This window comes from Anomaloglossus baeobatrachus, chromosome 2 (assembly GCF_048569485.1).
Source record: "Anomaloglossus baeobatrachus isolate aAnoBae1 chromosome 2, aAnoBae1.hap1, whole genome shotgun sequence".
NCBI lineage: Eukaryota > Metazoa > Chordata > Amphibia > Anura > Aromobatidae > Anomaloglossus > Anomaloglossus baeobatrachus.
Window position 1 is genome coordinate 465,095,268 of NC_134354.1, and position 18,666 is coordinate 465,113,933.

Genomic DNA, 18,666 nt, shown 5'->3' on the forward strand with positions numbered 1-18,666 from the left:
GAATGACAACTAGGGCTTATTTTCTGGGTAGGGGTTATATTTAAGCCTTACTCCAAAAAGGCTGAAAATTGCTGCTATGGCTTATTTTCAGGGTAGGGCTTATTTTCAGAGAAACACGGTGTTACAAATCGGCGGTGCCATAGCCGCAAGCAGCCTACTGTGGTTCCTGCTACACCTAGTCACCGGCCGACATTTTTGGCTGAGCCTCGGGTCGTCCAGCTGGCTGCTTCTTCCTCCACGACTAAGTGTGAAGAAGCGGCTAGGGCACATGTGCATGCTGATTTGCTCCAGCCAGAGCCGATGTCCAGTGTTTTGCCTAGTGAGCATGCTCATCCTTTTAGTACTATTTCTGAGGCTAAGTCCTCAGTTCAGGCTACTGACCATGCTCCCACACTTTGTGCGAAACGCCTCTTTGCTCAGGTACTTGGACTTCATTCTGTGTCCAAGTCCTGTGTTGTGCCTACTGAGCATGCTCAGGCTGATAGTCTTATTTCTGAGACTAAGTCTGTTGTTCAGGCTGCTAAGCATGCTCAGGCACTTCACCTCAGTGCATAAGAGGCTAAGTCCAGTAAGGACTTCACTGGGCACGTCCGTGAGGTGGCAGGACCTGATAGGCCAGATAGTGTCAGATGTCCTAATGATGTGGCCACTCCGGACTGGCTCTATGACCTGGTACCACATCATTGGTCATCAGACGATGACTGGTAGGGTGTTTGGGGCGATGCTGCCATTCTGTCATCAGTGACGTGGCAGTTCTGGATAGGCCACTGGTGATGTCACTGATGATGTGGCACTCAGATATTGGCCCCTGGAGGCACCATTATGGCTCACACTGGGTTTGAGGTGGATCCTCGGTGTTAAAAGGGCCTGGAGACCGCACCACGGTGCACAGTCTTCATTCTCCTTTGCATGCTTACACATAATAGACCCTCATTTTGGCATCAACCATTAGTTCTGGAAACAGTAGGTATGGTTAGGCGTATGGTGCCTGTCATGCCAAGATTCGTGGCTTGGCATGGTAGGGTCAGGCATCGCGCTTCCCCTCCTATCGCTTCAATCCTGTTGTAGCAGCCCAGTGGAGTTAACTGGGCTGTGGCTGCTGCGCAGACAGCCCCGGTGTGCCCCTTATGCACACAGGTAGTATACCCCAGGACCCCTGTGGGGCTAACAGAGGAGTTCCTGGCTTGGGTGTGTGGACCATGTGGCATGAACAGAGTTCACAATAGTCCTGGTCCAAGTGATCCTTAAACTTGGATCAGGCTCATATTATTTCAGAGCCACCCAGCTCTTTATTATCCGCCTGACTTACTGGTTGCCTGTAGCTCCTTTACCATCTTGGAGCACGGTGGACCCGACTGGCGATTGGGATATACACCACCTTTATCCTAATCCGCCAGTGCCCCCGTAACACACGGTACAACTTCCCAAGGCAAAATTAACTATTTGCTAAGGATGTCAGAAGCTGGTTTTTTTAAAAGATTTCCACATAATATTTTTACACAGATTTCTGGATAATACTTTGATGTCCACCAAACCTTCAAAAACATATTGAAAATTTATTTGGCTTTCTATGAAATATGACCTTAGTGTTTGTCACAGGGACAAGATGACTGGACAGGAACACCTAGGGTTTCTCTCAGACTCAGGATCCTCCACTGACCCTTACCTCAGAGGTATGCTTGATGGTAGTGAGCTCTGAGCCACCAGCGTGACCCTAACTCCTGTTCAAGAGCTGGTGTAACTCCCATTCCCCTCCCCCTACCCAAGGGGTGAGCTGGGACTGTAGTACAAGCCCCACAACTAAACATGGACAGGGGAAAAAACAAAGCTTGTACACTCTGCAATCAAACACAAAGGTTTGACAGTACGTGCACAGGGGAAAATAACATAAAAGAAAGGAAGTAAACTAACAACTGGGTAACTTCCACACTGCACAGTAAGCACACCACAGATCAGCAACAGATTGGATCACCACAATAAGACCTGAATCGCTGCAAAAGCTTGAGCTGTTATTGGCATTGAGCAGGAAGAAGGTTGCTGTGATTGGTAATTAGCAACCAGAGATCCTAGCAAAGTTCTCCAGGTCAGCAGGACTTAAGTCCTGCAGGACTGAGGAACAGTGCACCTGAAACAGCTGACAACCCAGCTCTGATAAACAACTAGGAGACATCAGGTTGCCTGTCAGACTCTGCAGTATGAACAGAACCTGACACCGCTATGACACCTAATGAGTTTGTAACTGAACACTACATGACATTTTTTGTATTCATTAAATAGGTAAATTAGTTTGGATGATTCCTTGGTGGCAAGGACCAATATTAGTCATCATTATTATGAGCGCTATGAAATTTTACAGATAGTGTTGGCACATAGCTAAATACAGTGCTGAGCTCTATTGTACAACTGTTTTTAATCAGAGTATGACAAGAACCACTCAACTAAGTTAAGAGAAATTATAGTCTATCATTACTTAAAAACATGAAGCTCAGTCAAATTGAAAAATTGGTAGAATTTTGAAGATATCCTGATGTAAAATCATCTCCAGGTTGTGTAAGATCTATGTGACCAAAAAGGAGAGGCATGGAGTGCTTGGTCAGATGATTTCACCTCCACAATCACCAAATCTCAAGATAATTAAGATGGTATCAGATGAGTTGAATTGCAGACTGAAGGAAAAGCAGTCAACAAGTTCTCAGCACAACCTGATTTAGTAGCTTGATTGAATGCCAAGGGTTTATATAGCAGGCATCAGAGTAATAGGGGTACTTTGAGGAATTTAAAGTTTAGCACATATTTTGGTTTGTTTCACTAGTGTTTCTTTGCTCTTTATTCCCATATGTATCACTTTGTGGTTTTGCTTCCTTAAGGGTTCAATTACAAGGCGCACATTTCCACAAGTATAAAAAAAACAAGTGTTCAAATTTTTAATGGGTACTTTATGATTTGAACTAAACTGTTAGGAGGATATTTACTATTTTTAATTGCATTCCCTGCATTACAAATACCATGTAATATGGTTGCAGATTGCATTCTGCAAAATAATAAACTGATTAACAATATGTAACATTCATTTTCATCAAAAGTTGCTAAGAACAAAATATTCAAATTGTCTCTCCAGTAAAGGAGACAAACTCTAGCACAGCGCCACCTATTGGAAGTAGCGATCCTAAAAGTCACAAGTGGATTTTTGACAATCCTTTGCAATATGACTCAGGATATATAAGCCAGATCAGAATCCCAATTTGCAGACACGGTGTTTCGGGGTGCTTGCCCCTCATCAGTGCAAAGTATGGGGGTGTCTGATCTGGCTCATGAGAAAGCTATGTGGGGACCACGGGGGAACACTATTCTCCTTAAGGAGACTTTGCAAGCCAGTCTGGCTGCCAGGTAAGGGGACTTATAGCTGCAATGCCCCTAAAATTCCACGGGGGAACACTATTCTCCTTAAGGAGACTTTGCAAGCCAGTCTGGCTGCCAGGTAAGGGGACTTATAGCTGCAATGCCCCTCTGGGAAATATTCAAATTGTCTCTCCAGTAAAGGAGACAAACTCTAGCACAGCGCCACCTATTGGAAGTAGCGATCCTAAAAGTCACAAGTGGATTTTTGACAATCCTTTGCAATATGACTCAGGATATATAAGCCAGATCAGAATCCCAATTTGCAGACACGGTGTTTCGGGGTGCTTGCCCCTCGTCAGTGCAAAGTATGGGGGTGTCTGATCTGGCTCATGAGAAAGCTATGTGGGGACCACGGGGGAACACTATTCTCCTTAAGGAGACTTTGCAAGCCAGTCTGGCTGCCAGGTAAGGGGACTTATAGCTGCAATGCCCCTAAAATTCCACAGGGGAACACTATTCTCCTTAAGGAGACTTTGCAAGCCAGTCTGGCTGCCAGGTAAGGGGACTTATAGCTGCAATGCCCCTCTGGGAAATATTCAAATTGTCTCTCCAGTAAAGGAGACAAACTCTAGCACAGCGCCACCTATTGGAAGTAGCGATCCTAAAAGTCACAAGTGGATTTTTGACAATCCTTTGCAATATGACTCAGGATATATAAGCCAGATCAGAATCCCAATTTGCAGACACGGTGTTTCGGGGTGCTTGCCCCTCGTCAGTGCAAAGTATGGGGGTGTCTGATCTGGCTCATGAGAAAGCTATGTGGGGACCACGGGGGAACACTATTCTCCTTAAGGAGACTTTGCAAGCCAGTCTGGCTGCCAGGTAAGGGGACTTATAGCTGCAATGCCCCTAAAATTCCACGGGGGAACACTATTCTCCTTAAGGAGACTTTGCAAGCCAGTCTGGCTGCCAGGTAAGGGGACTTATAGCTGCAATGCCCCTCTGGGAAATATTCAAATTGTCTCTCCAGTAAAGGAGACAAACTCTAGCACAGCGCCACCTATTGGAAGTAGCGATCCTAAAAGTCACAAGTGGATTTTTGACAATCCTTTGCAATATGACTCAGGATATATAAGCCAGATCAGAATCCCAATTTGCAGACACGGTGTTTCGGGGTGCTTGCCCCTCGTCAGTGCAAAGTATGGGGGTGTCTGATCTGGCTCATGAGAAAGCTATGTGGGGACCACGGGGGAACACTATTCTCCTTAAGGAGACTTTGCAAGCCAGTCTGGCTGCCAGGTAAGGGGACTTATAGCTGCAATGCCCCTAAAATTCCACGGGGGAACACTATTCTCCTTAAGGAGACTTTGCAAGCCAGTCTGGCTGCCAGGTAAGGGGACTTATAGCTGCAATGCCCCTCTGGGAAATATTCAAATTGTCTCTCCAGTAAAGGAGACAAACTCTAGCACAGCGCCACCTATTGGAAGTAGCGATCCTAAAAGTCACAAGTGGATTTTTGACAATCCTTTGCAATATGACTCAGGATATATAAGCCAGATCAGAATCCCAATTTGCAGACACGGTGTTTCGGGGTGCTTGCCCCTCGTCAGTGCAAAGTATGGGGGTGTCTGATCTGGCTCATGAGAAAGCTATGTGGGGACCACGGGGGAACACTATTCTCCTTAAGGAGACTTTGCAAGCCAGTCTGGCTGCCAGGTAAGGGGACTTATAGCTGCAATGCCCCTAAAATTCCACGGGGGAACACTATTCTCCTTAAGGAGACTTTGCAAGCCAGTCTGGCTGCCAGGTAAGGGGACTTATAGCTGCAATGCCCCTCTGGGAAATATTCAAATTGTCTCTCCAGTAAAGGAGACAAACTCTAGCACAGCGCCACCTATTGGAAGTAGCGATCCTAAAAGTCACAAGTGGATTTTTGACAATCCTTTGCAATATGACTCAGGATATATAAGCCAGATCAGAATCCCAATTTGCAGACACGGTGTTTCGGGGTGCTTGCCCCTCGTCAGTGCAAAGTATGGGGGTGTCTGATCTGGCTCATGAGAAAGCTATGTGGGGACCACGGGGGAACACTATTCTCCTTAAGGAGACTTTGCAAGCCAGTCTGGCTGCCAGGTAAGGGGACTTATAGCTGCAATGCCCCTAAAATTCCACGGGGGAACACTATTCTCCTTAAGGAGACTTTGCAAGCCAGTCTGGCTGCCAGGTAAGGGGACTTATAGCTGCAATGCCCCTCTGGGAAATATTCAAATTGTCTCTCCAGTAAAGGAGACAAACTCTAGCACAGCGCCACCTATTGGAAGTAGCGATCCTAAAAGTCACAAGTGGATTTTTGACAATCCTTTGCAATATGACTCAGGATATATAAGCCAGATCAGAATCCCAATTTGCAGACACGGTGTTTCGGGGTGCTTGCCCCTCGTCAGTGCAAAGTATGGGGGTGTCTGATCTGGCTCATGAGAAAGCTATGTGGGGACCACGGGGGAACACTATTCTCCTTAAGGAGACTTTGCAAGCCAGTCTGGCTGCCAGGTAAGGGGACTTATAGCTGCAATGCCCCTAAAATTCCACGGGGGAACACTATTCTCCTTAAGGAGACTTTGCAAGCCAGTCTGGCTGCCAGGTAAGGGGACTTATAGCTGCAATGCCCCTCTGGGAAATATTCAAATTGTCTCTCCAGTAAAGGAGACAAACTCTAGCACAGCGCCACCTATTGGAAGTAGCGATCCTAAAAGTCACAAGTGGATTTTTGACAATCCTTTGCAATATGACTCAGGATATATAAGCCAGATCAGAATCCCAATTTGCAGACACGGTGTTTCGGGGTGCTTGCCCCTCGTCAGTGCAAAGTATGGGGGTGTCTGATCTGGCTCATGAGAAAGCTATGTGGGGACCACGGGGGAACACTATTCTCCTTAAGGAGACTTTGCAAGCCAGTCTGGCTGCCAGGTAAGGGGACTTATAGCTGCAATGCCCCTAAAATTCCACGGGGGAACACTATTCTCCTTAAGGAGACTTTGCAAGCCAGTCTGGCTGCCAGGTAAGGGGACTTATAGCTGCAATGCCCCTCTGGGAAATATTCAAATTGTCTCTCCAGTAAAGGAGACAAACTCTAGCACAGCGCCACCTATTGGAAGTAGCGATCCTAAAAGTCACAAGTGGATTTTTGACAATCCTTTGCAATATGACTCAGGATATATAAGCCAGATCAGAATCCCAATTTGCAGACACGGTGTTTCGGGGTGCTTGCCCCTCGTCAGTGCAAAGTATGGGGGTGTCTGATCTGGCTCATGAGAAAGCTATGTGGGGACCACGGGGGAACACTATTCTCCTTAAGGAGACTTTGCAAGCCAGTCTGGCTGCCAGGTAAGGGGACTTATAGCTGCAATGCCCCTAAAATTCCACGGGGGAACACTATTCTCCTTAAGGAGACTTTGCAAGCCAGTCTGGCTGCCAGGTAAGGGGACTTATAGCTGCAATGCCCCTCTGGGAAATATTCAAATTGTCTCTCCAGTAAAGGAGACAAACTCTAGCACAGCGCCACCTATTGGAAGTAGCGATCCTAAAAGTCACAAGTGGATTTTTGACAATCCTTTGCAATATGACTCAGGATATATAAGCCAGATCAGAATCCCAATTTGCAGACACGGTGTTTCGGGGTGCTTGCCCCTCGTCAGTGCAAAGTATGGGGGTGTCTGATCTGGCTCATGAGAAAGCTATGTGGGGACCACGGGGGAACACTATTCTCCTTAAGGAGACTTTGCAAGCCAGTCTGGCTGCCAGGTAAGGGGACTTATAGCTGCAATGCCCCTAAAATTCCACGGGGGAACACTATTCTCCTTAAGGAGACTTTGCAAGCCAGTCTGGCTGCCAGGTAAGGGGACTTATAGCTGCAATGCCCCTCTGGGAAATATTCAAATTGTCTCTCCAGTAAAGGAGACAAACTCTAGCACAGCGCCACCTATTGGAAGTAGCGATCCTAAAAGTCACAAGTGGATTTTTGACAATCCTTTGCAATATGACTCAGGATATATAAGCCAGATCAGAATCCCAATTTGCAGACACGGTGTTTCGGGGTGCTTGCCCCTCGTCAGTGCAAAGTATGGGGGTGTCTGATCTGGCTCATGAGAAAGCTATGTGGGGACCACGGGGGAACACTATTCTCCTTAAGGAGACTTTGCAAGCCAGTCTGGCTGCCAGGTAAGGGGACTTATAGCTGCAATGCCCCTAAAATTCCACGGGGGAACACTATTCTCCTTAAGGAGACTTTGCAAGCCAGTCTGGCTGCCAGGTAAGGGGACTTATAGCTGCAATGCCCCTCTGGGAAATATTCAAATTGTCTCTCCAGTAAAGGAGACAAACTCTAGCACAGCGCCACCTATTGGAAGTAGCGATCCTAAAAGTCACAAGTGGATTTTTGACAATCCTTTGCAATATGACTCAGGATATATAAGCCAGATCAGAATCCCAATTTGCAGACACGGTGTTTCGGGGTGCTTGCCCCTCGTCAGTGCAAAGTATGGGGGTGTCTGATCTGGCTCATGAGAAAGCTATGTGGGGACCACGGGGGAACACTATTCTCCTTAAGGAGACTTTGCAAGCCAGTCTGGCTGCCAGGTAAGGGGACTTATAGCTGCAATGCCCCTAAAATTCCACGGGGGAACACTATTCTCCTTAAGGAGACTTTGCAAGCCAGTCTGGCTGCCAGGTAAGGGGACTTATAGCTGCAATGCCCCTCTGGGAAATATTCAAATTGTCTCTCCAGTAAAGGAGACAAACTCTAGCACAGCGCCACCTATTGGAAGTAGCGATCCTAAAAGTCACAAGTGGATTTTTGACAATCCTTTGCAATATGACTCAGGATATATAAGCCAGATCAGAATCCCAATTTGCAGACACGGTGTTTCGGGGTGCTTGCCCCTCGTCAGTGCAAAGTATGGGGGTGTCTGATCTGGCTCATGAGAAAGCTATGTGGGGACCACGGGGGAACACTATTCTCCTTAAGGAGACTTTGCAAGCCAGTCTGGCTGCCAGGTAAGGGGACTTATAGCTGCAATGCCCCTAAAATTCCACGGGGGAACACTATTCTCCTTAAGGAGACTTTGCAAGCCAGTCTGGCTGCCAGGTAAGGGGACTTATAGCTGCAATGCCCCTCTGGGAAATATTCAAATTGTCTCTCCAGTAAAGGAGACAAACTCTAGCACAGCGCCACCTATTGGAAGTAGCGATCCTAAAAGTCACAAGTGGATTTTTGACAATCCTTTGCAATATGACTCAGGATATATAAGCCAGATCAGAATCCCAATTTGCAGACACGGTGTTTCGGGGTGCTTGCCCCTCGTCAGTGCAAAGTATGGGGGTGTCTGATCTGGCTCATGAGAAAGCTATGTGGGGACCACGGGGGAACACTATTCTCCTTAAGGAGACTTTGCAAGCCAGTCTGGCTGCCAGGTAAGGGGACTTATAGCTGCAATGCCCCTAAAATTCCACGGGGGAACACTATTCTCCTTAAGGAGACTTTGCAAGCCAGTCTGGCTGCCAGGTAAGGGGACTTATAGCTGCAATGCCCCTCTGGGAAATATTCAAATTGTCTCTCCAGTAAAGGAGACAAACTCTAGCACAGCGCCACCTATTGGAAGTAGCGATCCTAAAAGTCACAAGTGGATTTTTGACAATCCTTTGCAATATGACTCAGGATATATAAGCCAGATCAGAATCCCAATTTGCAGACACGGTGTTTCGGGGTGCTTGCCCCTCGTCAGTGCAAAGTATGGGGGTGTCTGATCTGGCTCATGAGAAAGCTATGTGGGGACCACGGGGGAACACTATTCTCCTTAAGGAGACTTTGCAAGCCAGTCTGGCTGCCAGGTAAGGGGACTTATAGCTGCAATGCCCCTAAAATTCCACGGGGGAACACTATTCTCCTTAAGGAGACTTTGCAAGCCAGTCTGGCTGCCAGGTAAGGGGACTTATAGCTGCAATGCCCCTCTGGGAAATATTCAAATTGTCTCTCCAGTAAAGGAGACAAACTCTAGCACAGCGCCACCTATTGGAAGTAGCGATCCTAAAAGTCACAAGTGGATTTTTGACAATCCTTTGCAATATGACTCAGGATATATAAGCCAGATCAGAATCCCAATTTGCAGACACGGTGTTTCGGGGTGCTTGCCCCTCGTCAGTGCAAAGTATGGGGGTGTCTGATCTGGCTCATGAGAAAGCTATGTGGGGACCACGGGGGAACACTATTCTCCTTAAGGAGACTTTGCAAGCCAGTCTGGCTGCCAGGTAAGGGGACTTATAGCTGCAATGCCCCTAAAATTCCACGGGGGAACACTATTCTCCTTAAGGAGACTTTGCAAGCCAGTCTGGCTGCCAGGTAAGGGGACTTATAGCTGCAATGCCCCTCTGGGAAATATTCAAATTGTCTCTCCAGTAAAGGAGACAAACTCTAGCACAGCGCCACCTATTGGAAGTAGCCAACTCTGGAGCTTAGCATGATTCTTACCAGGCAGATGGTGGCTGTGTTTACTAGCCGATATCTACCTGTAACTGCAGTAACCAGAGATTTTTCAGATGGGATTTAATGCTCAGTGGCGGGGAACGCTTCATTTCCCACTCCTATCCGTGGCCCCGTGACATGATCATGGGGTGCTGATAGGTTGTCATGACAGCCATGGGTTAGCTGATGACTACTGTGTCTGTCAAGATGTACTTCCTGTGAATGCCGGCTGAGTGCAAGCTTTTATAGGTAGATAGCATTTGTGCTGAACAAAGCGATGCTGATGCACTGCTCTGTACAGCACAAGAGATCAGAAGGTTGCAACTTCGAGTCCTCTAAGGGGACCAGTAAAAACAATAAAAAGTGAAAAAAAAATTTTTTTTTCAAAATATGAAAAAAGAAAAAAAAGAAACGTTCAAATCACCTCCTTTTAACCCTTTGAAAATAAGACAATTATAAAAAAAATACACATGTTTGGTATTGTCATTTTTCATAATGCCCAGTCTATCAAAATATAAAAATAAATTAATCTGATTAGTAAAGGGCATAACGAGAGAAAAAATAAAACTGCCAGTATTATATTTTTTGGTTATTGCAACATGAATTGCAATAAAAGGAAACATGACATGTACACCAAAATAGTATACTTAAAAATGTCAGCTCACGATGCATGAAATGAGCCCTTACACAGCCCCAGATCTTGAAAAATGATAACATTACAAGTCTTGAAGAGTTGCGCCAAAATGCAAGCTTTATTTTTGGACAAATTTCTGTTTTGGTTTTTTTTCCACCATTTAAATAAAAAAATAACCATACATGTTTGGTATCATCAAAATTGTATTTACCTGAGGAATTATGCTGCCTGGTCGGTTTTACTATGTACTAAGCTTAGTAATTAAAAAACAAAGCAAAATTGTGGAATTCAACTTTTTTTTTCAATTTCAACCCACTTGGTATTTTCTTTCTATTTTTCAATAAAATATATAGCAAAATAAATGTTGTCATTCAAAAGTACAACTTGTCCCACAAAACACAAGCCCTCATATATATGGATGGCAAAATATAAAAGTTAAGGCTCTTGGGAGAAAGGGAAGAAAAAACAAAAACAAAAAACGGAAAATCACAGGGTGATGAAGGGGTTAATAACACAGTGCACTGATAGACTTTTCATGTTTTTCAAAATCAAGAAACAATCCAAAAAATATTCTTCTTAGTCATTTGTGATTAGACAGGATGTTCTCAGCAGAACACTAAAGGGGGCTTTACACACATTGACATCGCTAACGAGATGCCGTTGGGGTCACGTAATTTGTGACGCACATCCAGCCTCGTTAGAGACGTTGTTGCGTTTTGATACATGCGAGCGACCGCTAACGATGTAAAAACTCACCAAATCATTGATTGTTGACACGTCGCCCATTTCCCAAATGTCGTTGCTGGTGCTGGAAGCAGGTTGTTCGTCGTTCCTAAGGCAGCACACATCGCTACGTGTGACACCCCAGGAATGACGAACAACACCGTACCTGCGTCCTGCAATGAAGTGGGCATGAATTCCATGCGGCTGCTCTCCGCCCCTCCGCTTCTATTGGACGCCTGCCGTGTGACGTCGCTGTGACGCCGCACGAACCTCCCCCTTAGAAAAGAGGCTGGTTGTTGTTCTGAAGATGCTGTGCATAGCCTCATACTGGAGAATTGACGAACTTCAGCTAAAGCAATAGCAGACATCATGGGGATTTTCCGTGAAAATGTTTGTGTCATTATCCGTGAACATTTGGACATGAGGAAGCTATCTTCAAAGTGGGTCCCCAAATGTTTGACAACAGATCAGAGAAGCATGCGAGTGAAAACTTCCCGTTCTATTTGTCAGTGTTTCTGGACTGATAAGAACTTCCTGGATCAACTGGTCACTATGGATGAGACCTGGATTTATTTGTATGACCCTGAAAACAAGGAGCAGTCAAAAGAGTGGAGGCACAGTGGTTCTCCTCATGCAAAGAAGTTCAGGGTGCAAAAATCAGCCACTAAGGTAATGGCGTCTGTGTTCTGGGATAAGGAGAGCATTCTGCTAGTGGACTACTTACAAAATGGCTCCACCATCAATGCAAGGTTTTACATTAAACTTTTGGACCAATTGAAGGCAGCACTGAAGGCCAAAAGCTGCAGCAAGCTTTCCAAAGGAATTTTGTTCCTGCAAAACGCCTCCGCTCACACTGCACAAGCGGCCACAGCTAATCTGGCAGAGCAGGGCTTCCAGCTGGTTGACCACCCACCTTATTCACCAGATCTATCTCCCTCCGACTATCATCTGTTTCCAAATCTGAAGAAATACCTCAAAAGTACCAAATTTCACACCATTTCTGATGTCATGGCTGCTACGGATGCCTGGTTTGAGGCACAACCAAAATCCTTCTTTTTGTTAGGCTTACAGAACTTGGAATACCGATGTAAGAAGTGCGTTGACATCAGTGGACAGTATGTGGAATAAATGCAAAGCTAGATCATCCTATCTCGATTATTTTTTGGGTAAAGCCAAAGACTTATCAGCAGCCCATCACATTTTCTCGCAGATTCCAAAAAGATTATTTAAAAGTAACAACTAATGTAACTATGCTTCCTGGTGTTAATATAAATGGTTAAAATACCAAAGCAAAAAAATTCAAAAATCTTGTACAGAAAGTACAGCAAATATAACATAAGTAATAAACTTTTAATACTTCTCAAACTTCAAATTCACTATTGTACTGCCAATTCAAAATGAAAATACTTGTTCAGGACCAAAATGAGGCAATTCAGTTTGTCCTTTGAGATTTTCAAAAAGCACACATTTCTACCATCGTAATAAGTCGTTAAATGAACATGGAGGAACATTGTCATCTACAGAGTTTTAGCCTATGCTGATGTTCCCTTGATTTCTCCAGTGCTTTCAAGACCACGAAGATATTGACAGCTGTCAAAGGTTTTTAACGACTAGAAGCAACAAGTGAGCATTATAAGCACAGCATGGTTCACTCCTTCCTAGGTGCTGAGTTTTAGTATGTCCTCTCTTGTATTCTATTCAGTGCTTGTTAAATTTGTTTTCTTTGTCAATTGGTTTAAAAACATAAACATTATATGATGATAAATCTGTCATGAACAATGGGATGGACATGAAATCTGAGTTATCCTTGACATGGCTGGACAAAAAAACCTTTTACAAAATATTGCCCAGTAGACACAGTTAAGTAAATAATACTATTAGCTATAAATGTACACATAGTCAAGCTATATAAGCTATACATTGCAATACTGTTATCTAGAATAAAACCTTTAATCGACTGAGGATTGAAATCAGTGAACAAGAAATAATGTACAGCACAAAAGAAATAAGCTTTAGGCTAAGTTCACATGATGAGTATTTGCTGCTTTTTTCTGCTATTTCTTTTGTACATAAAGAACACAGCGTTTTATAATTCCAGTAAAGTGGATTTACACAACTCTTATGCCCACAGGTGTTGATTTGTAATGATGCGGAAAATGACATGAAGAGTAACCGTTTTAATTTTTATTTCATAAATCAATAGAACACATTAAAATAAGAAATTTTGTAATGTTTCTTATCAGACAAATTTGCTTTTTCCTCCTCCAGAATTGATCAGTCATTATCAAAATTCTCAATTCAGAGGTAAAATCTGTATTCAGTAAAGACTTTCCTATTAATGAGATAGAAAATGGTAGGAGGTAGGAGCTATAGGCAGAATGAGGAGAGAGGCAGAGGGAGGAGCTATAGGCAGAAGGAAAAGCTAGAGGGAGAAGGAGGAGCTATAGGCAGAAGGAGGAGCTAGAGGGAGAAGGAGGAGCTAGAGGTAGAGCTCTACTCCCTTGTCCTTTTGACTGTGACACATTAAGGTGTGCTTTTGAAGTCTACATACTGTATGTACAGTCATATGAAAACGTTTGGGCACCCCTAATTATGTTAACTTTTTTTCTTTATAACAATTTGGGTTTTTGCGACAGCTATTTCAGTTTCATATATCTAATAACTGATGGACTCAGTAAAATTTCTGGATTGAAATGAGGTTTATTGTACTAACAAAAAATGTGCAATCCGCATTTAAAAAAAATTTGACAGGTGCAAAAGTATGGGCACCTCAACATAAAAGTGACATTAATATTTTGTAGATCCTCCTTTTGCAAAAATAACAGCCTCTAGTTGCTTCCTGTAGATTTTAATGAGTTCCTGGATCCTGGATGAAGGTATATTTGACCATTCCTGTTTACAAAACAATTCCAGTTCAGTTAAGTTTGATGGTCACCGAGCATGGACAGCACGTTTCAAATCATCCCACAGATGTTCAATGATATTCAGGTCTGGGGACTGGGATGGCCATTCCAGAACATTGTAATTGTTCCTCTGCATGAATGCCTGAGTAGATTTGGAGCGGTGTTTTGGATCATTGTCTTGCTGAAATATCCATCTCCTATGTAACTTCAACTTCGTCGCTGATTCTTGCACATTATTGTCAAGAATCTGCTGATACTGAGTTGAATCCATGTGACCCTGAACTTTAACAAGATTCCCAATGCCGGCATTGGCCACAGAGCCCCAAAGCATGAAGGAACCTCCACCAAATTTTACTGTGGGTAGCAAGTGCTTTTCTTGGAATGCCGTGGTTTTTTGCCTCCATGCATAACGCCTTTTTGTATGATCAAACAACTCAATCTTTGTTTCATCAGTTCACAGGACCTTCTTCCAAAATGTAACTGGCTTGTCCAAATGTGCTTTTGCATACCTCAGGCGACTCTGTTTGTGGCGTGCTTGCAGAAATGGCTTCTTTCGCATCACTCTCCCATACAGCTTCTCCTTGTGCAAAGTGCGCTGTATTGTTGGCCGATGCACATTGACACCATCTGCAGCAAGATGATGCTGCAGGTCTTTGGAAGTGGTGTGAGGATTGTCCTTGACTCTTCTCACCATTCTTCTTCTCTGCCTTTCTGATATTGTTTTTGGCCTGCCACTTCTAGGCTTAACAAGAACTGTACCTGTGTTCTTCCATTTCCTTACTATGTTCCTCACAGTGGAAACTGACAGTTTAAATCTCTGAGACAACTTTTTGTATCCTTCCCCTGAACAACTATGTTGAATAATCTTTGTTTTCAGATCAATTGAGAGTTGTTTTGAGGAGCCCATGATGCCACTCTTCATAGGAGATTCAAATAGGAGAACAACTTGCAAGTGGCCACCTTAAATACCTTTTCTCATGATTGGATACACCTGCCTATGTAGTTCAAAGTTCAATGAGGTTACAAAACCAATTTAGTGGTTTAGTAAGTCAGTAAAAAGTAGTTAGGAGTGTTCAAATCAAGAAATTGATAAGGGTGCCCAAACTTTTGCATCGGTCAAATTTTGTTTAAATGCGGATTGCACATCTTCTGTTAGTACAATAAACCTCATATCAATCAAGAAATATTACTCAGTCCATCAGTTATTAGATATATGAAACTTAAATAGCTGTTATAAAAACCCAAATTGTTATAAAGAAAAAAGGTTAACATTAATAGGGGTGCCCAAACGTTTTCATATGACTGTAAGTTGCCCCTTCAGAGTGGAGGAAGACTTAAATTCTAGTGCAACCTATTGTAAGTAGCAATCCTAAAAGTTAATGTCGACCCTTTAAGGAAATCTGTCACCAGGTATTTGCCACCTAATCTGTGAGCAGCATAACATAGGAGCAGATATCCTGATTCCAGCAGTGTTTCACATACTAGTGTACTTTTGATAAAATCACAGTTTAATCAGCAGTATATTATAATTAGAGGACTACTTGGTATGCTGCAAGGTAGTTCTGCAGCAGAGAAACATTGATTTTATCAAAATTACAGCAAACAAGCTCAGTAAGTGACATATGGCTGTAATCAGGATCTCTGTTTCTACATTATGCTGCTCTCAGATGGGGGAGCAAAAACCGGGTGGCAGATTCCCTTTAAAAAACCTTGCCATATGACGAAGGATAAAAGCCAAATCAAAATCTCAAACTGCGGAAACGGTGTTTCGGGGTATTGCTCCTGGTCAGACCAAAGTATGAGCTCTATTTTGGCTAAGTGAGAGGCTAAGACTGCAATCTCAGAGGTAAGGCTTCTCCTTGTGGAGAGACATGTCAGGTTTTGCATGCCAATATGAGGAGACTTAAATGCCTTGCAATCTCCTTTGGGAAAATAAATATGCAAATTGCCTCTTCAGAAAGGAAGAGGACTTGAACTCTAGTGCCACCTATTGGAAGTAGCAATCCTAAAAGTCAATATTATAAAAGTTAGGTTTGGTGTTTTATAAAGCATTTGGTAAAAGGAAAACAACGGCACTGAATGGTGGTGTAAAAAAAAGCATACTCTATCTAAGGCCCCCTTCACACGTCCGTGAAACACGTGCGTGTTTGGTCCGTTTCCGTATATACCGGAGACACGGCCAAACGTGCACCAATGTTAATCTATGATTGTGGTCACACGTCCGTTATTTCATTATGTCCGTGTGTGCGTGTCCGTGATCCGTATGTGTATGCGTTTTGCACGGATGCATGTCCGTTATCTGCACGGAGCACGCACACGTGGACACAATGAAAGTCTATGGGTATGTGCACACACGTTAGTAAACACGTATGCATCTACCTATAGTCCGTGTCCGTTTGGTGTTTTTATTTCTAGTGATGTCGGCTATTCTTTCTATTTCTGTGTATGTCGGTCAATCTCCCTGAGTCCGTCGGTCGGTCTCTCTGTCTCTCTGTCGGTCTCTCTGTCTGTCTGTCCCTCTCTCACAGTCTGTCGGTCTGTTTCCCCCCCTCTCTCATACTTACCGTTCCCCGATCTCCGGCGCACCGCTGCACGGCATTCACACTGCTGCGGCGGCTTTTACTATTTTGAAAAAGCCGGCCGCTCATTAAACAATCTCCTATTCCCTGCTTTCCCCGCCCACCGGCGCTGTGATTGGTTGCAGTGAGACACGCCCCCACACTGAGTGACAGGTGTCACACTGCACCCAATCACAGCAGCCGGTGGGCGTGTCTATACTGTGCAATAAAATAAATAAATAAATAATTAAAAAAAAACGGCGTGCGGTCCCCCCCAATTTTAATGCCAGCCAGATACAGCCATACGGCTGAAGGCTGGTATTCTCAGGATGGGGAGCTCCATGTTATGGGGAGCCCCCCACCCTAACAATATCAGTCAGCAGCCGCCCAGAATTGCCGCATACATTATATGCGACAGTTCTGGGGCTGTACCCGGCTCTTCCCGATTTACCCTGGTGCGTTGGCAAATCGGGGTAACAAGGAGTTATTGGCAGCTCATAGCTGCCAATAAGTCCTAGATTAATCATGTCAGGCGTCTATGAGACACCTTCCATGATTAATCTGTAAGTGACAGTAAAAAAACACACACACACCAGAAAAAATCCTTTATTAGAAATAAAAAACACACACAAATTCCCTCATTACCAATTTATTAACCCCGACAAACCCTCCATGTCCGGCGTACTCCACGGACCTCCAGCGTCGCGTCCAGCTCTGCTGCATGGAGGTGACAGGAGCAGCAGAAGACACCGCCGCTCCGGTCACCTCCACGCAGCTAATGAGGTGAGTAGCGCGATCAGCTGCTGTCACTGAGGTTACCCGCGGCCACCGCTGGATCCAGCGGTGGCCGCGAGTTACCTGACTTACAGCAGCTGATCGCGCTACTCACCTCATTAGCTGCGTGGAGGTGACCGGAGCGGCGGTGTCTTCTGCAGCTCCTGTCACCTCCATGCAGCAGCGCTGGATGCGACGCTGGACCATCCTGGAGTACGCCGGACATGGAGGGTTTGTCGGGGTTAATAAATTGGTAATGAGGGAATTTGTGTGTGTTTTTTATTTCTAATAAAGGATTTTTTCAGGTGTGTGTGTTTTTTTACTGTAACTTACAGATTAATCATGGAAGGTGTCTCATAGACGCCTGACATGATTAATCTAGGATTTATTGGCAGCTATGGGCTGCCAATAACTCCTTATTACCCCGATTTGCCAACGCACCAGGGTAAATCGGGAAGAGCCGGGTACAGCCCCAGAACTGTCGCATATAATGTATGCGGCAATTCTGGGCGGCTGCTGACTGATATTGTTAGGGTGGGGGGCTCCCCATAATGTGGAGCTCCCCATCCTGAGAATACCAGCCTTCAGCCGTATGGCTGTATCTGGCTGGCATTAAAATTGGGGGGGACCGCACGCCGTTTTTTTTTAATTATTTATTTATTTATTTTACTGCACAGTATAGACACGCCCACCGGCTGCTGTGATTGGGTGCAGTGTGACACCTGTCACTCAGTGTGGGGGCGTGTCTCACTGCAACCAATCATAGGCGCCGGTGGGCGGGGAAAGCAGGGAATAGGAGATTGTTTAATGAGCGGCCGGCTTTTTCAAAATAGTAAAAGCCGCCGCAGCAGTGTGAATGCCGTGCAGCGCGGTGCCGGGGATCGAGGAACAGTGAGTATGAGAGAGGGGAGGACACTTCAGTCACTCGGGGGATTAGCGGTCACCGGTGAATCCTTCACAGGTGACCGCTAATCAGTACTCGACACAGACAGAGCCGCGGTATGAGGATGAAGTCGGGTGAAGTTCACCCGAGTTCATTCTCATCGCGCAACTCTGTCTGCTGTCAGCCGACATTTATAAACGACATTGTGCATCACACACACGGACATTCCACACGGACATTCCACGTACACATACACGTTAATTCCACACGCACACACGGACGTTCTGCACACAAACACGGCTAGCATACGCAATTCACACAGGTGCCACACGGAC

At 44.7% G+C, this 18,666-nt stretch overlaps 1 protein-coding gene across 2 annotated transcripts in view; it reads right to left on the bottom strand.

The window, feature by feature from the left end:
- Positions 1–18,666, bottom strand: part of GALNT17 (polypeptide N-acetylgalactosaminyltransferase 17) — a 581,607-nt gene that overhangs the window by 290,136 nt on the left and 272,805 nt on the right. The window lies entirely within an intron of this gene.